Genomic DNA, 2,072 nt, shown 5'->3' on the forward strand with positions numbered 1-2,072 from the left:
GCTGGCTACTTGTCTACCAAAATGACCCAGACTCGGTGTCTGTGCTACAGCTACCTTTGCTAGTTGACTTGTGAGCCCACCAGGACCAGCGGATTATCCCCTTGGAAGAGCCCACCGTAGAGATTATCATCCACTAAGAAATGATCACCACAGGGTCACATCTTTGGTCAAGATCACCCATGGAAGGATCATCCCTTATGGAATGATTTCTCTCTGGAATGGCAGATCCTCCCCCTTAGGGCAAAATCGCCTGGTGGGTCGACGGACACACAGGCTTTGCCAGGGGGGGTGAAGGGGAGCGAGTCAGAGGGGAGCGAGCGGGAGGCCCGGCTCCTCTGTCTCCACCGTGTCGCTCCTTGCATATGCAAATGCCTTTGTCCCTCACATCCGCCCGCCCGCCCGACCCGACCCCACAGGGGCCTAAACGCTCCCGCTTACGGCCGCCACTTGCACCATTGCTCATATGGTGATTAGGACACCGCCACGGCCGGAGCAGGAGAGCCGAAAGACTCCTCCAGCGCGCCGACGACGACCCTCCTCGTCCTCGCCCGCGCCGCGCCGCCGCCGTCGTCGGACCAGAACAGGAAGCTCCATTGCACTCTGCCCATGCCGAGCAGCCAGCTTCCTGGCCGCGTCAACTCGGGCAAGGCGGAGGAGCGGGACGAGGGGGGAAACAAAACAAAACAACACAAATACAAAAGCGAAGAGGAGCAATTAGAAAAGAAAAGCCCGCCATCACTAAAATGGGCGAATCATAACAAGAACAGGGAACGAAGGCCACACAAAGCAGGAGGGCACACAGCCGGGACAAACACGCGCGGGGCGTCGCGTCCCGCGCGACCGCGCCGGACCGGACCGCGGCGACGCAGATCGCACCGGCCAAATCCTAATCCGTTGAGGCATCGCGAAGGGCACGGCTGAGCACCGCTAACAACTTCTTTTCCTTTTCTTCTTCTTTTTGAAGCCTGGGAAAAGCTAACATGCGGCTTGGGGCTGTGGGAGGGAGGAAGAGGGGCGGGGGGCGTGTAGTACTACGGGATTACAGCACCGGGCGGGGGCTCCACGCGGTGGCAGAGGGGGAGGCGGCTACTGGTGACAGACGGTGTAAAATGTGGTAATAAAAAAAAACAACACAACAAATGCACGACATCCACCCACTAAATCTACAGCAGCAGCAGCAGCTAATCTACTGGTCGTTCTGGAGGGTTAGCCGCTAATTCACTCACCGCACAGCTCTGAAGTGTTTGGGGCGAGCCGGAAAAAGGAGAAGAGGACACACAAGCACATAGACAAGCAGAAACCAATTAAAAAGAAAGAACAACTAAATAAAACACGAAAAGAAAAGAAAGGAAAATTGACAATAACGAGAAAGTAGTCGGGGTTCTAGTTGAAGTAGGCGAAGTAGAGGTCAGTTTGCATGGGGACACCCACACGCCGACTGCGGAGCGGGGTGCGCAGGTCAGGGAAACCAACGGAAATGCCTTCTGCACTCCTCTTACGTGACTTTTTTTCCTTGTCCAAAAGCGTGGAGACAGTTGTGCTGCTGCGGGTAAGGGTCGCAAAATTACAGGGAAAACGACTGTGCAATGAGTGCGCCACGACGTGGCACTCCGGAAGGGAGAGGACAAGGGGTAGGTAGGTGGGGCGGGTAACCGGTCCACAAACGGGGTCGATTCACGTGGGAGATGTACACATACTGGCTGAGGGTTAAACACAGAGGTTTTTCTTGTTTGCTTCCAATAATGGAGCCACGATTGTGGCTGGTTCAGGATTGAGCATTAAAATGCCCCGCGTTCGGTGAACACACTTTGCGCCCCACAAAACAAAATCCGCCCACGCAGTGCCTTACACACACTAATTATGTAACACAAACACACAAAAAAACGTTCAAACTAATGAACGTCCACCATGGAGGGGGTTGCGTAGGTTTCGGAGGATAGGGGCGAGAGCCCCGCGGGGTTGGGGGAGAGGAGGGAGCATCACGCAGTCTAAGACAGACAGACACACCATTGCTCAGCCTGATGTACACGCTGGACTTTGGCATAGCGCTTGGTCGCGACTATATCCTCCCG

The 2,072-nt window shown here is 55.4% G+C and overlaps 1 protein-coding gene across 1 annotated transcript in view; it reads right to left on the reverse strand.

Moving 5' to 3' along the window:
* Positions 1-2,072, reverse strand: part of LOC113214212 (catenin delta-2) — a gene marked incomplete in the record, with an annotated part of 67,360 nt that overhangs the window by 12,367 nt on the left and 52,921 nt on the right.

This window comes from Frankliniella occidentalis, unplaced genomic scaffold (assembly GCF_000697945.3).
Source record: "Frankliniella occidentalis isolate FOCC.00 unplaced genomic scaffold, Focc_3.1 Scaffold42, whole genome shotgun sequence".
Classification (NCBI taxonomy): Eukaryota; Metazoa; Arthropoda; class Insecta; order Thysanoptera; family Thripidae; genus Frankliniella; species Frankliniella occidentalis.